The following is a 417-nucleotide window of genomic DNA, read 5'->3' on the forward strand; positions in this document are numbered from 1 at the left end:
AATATTGTGTTGTAGAGGGATTTTTATTACAATTAAAAACTAATTAAAAATTTTTTTTTAATTCAATTGATTAGACAAGCTTTCTGATTACTAAAATGTCATTAATCCTTTACAACAAAATCAGGGGGGAAAAAACACAGAAGTTTGTAAAGTAGAATAAATATAAAACAAAATGAAATGCATTGAATAAAATAAAACAGAATTGTAAAAAATTAAAATACACTTCATATGACTGAAACATGGGCATTCATATGCTAATGTGCTCAAGGAGGCCGTGATGTCAAAACCATGATGATTCCTGCAAATGAACAACATATTTTTGCAGCTTGGTTTTCATTAAAGGGGTCATATGATGTGATTTCAATTTTTCCCTTCTCTTTGGAGTGTTACAAGCGCTTGGTGCATAAAGAAGATCTG

Source organism: Sinocyclocheilus grahami, unplaced genomic scaffold, assembly GCF_001515645.1.
Source record: "Sinocyclocheilus grahami isolate Dianchi unplaced genomic scaffold, SAMN03320097.WGS_v1.1 scaffold3418.1, whole genome shotgun sequence".
Taxonomy (NCBI): Eukaryota; Metazoa; Chordata; class Actinopteri; order Cypriniformes; family Cyprinidae; genus Sinocyclocheilus; species Sinocyclocheilus grahami.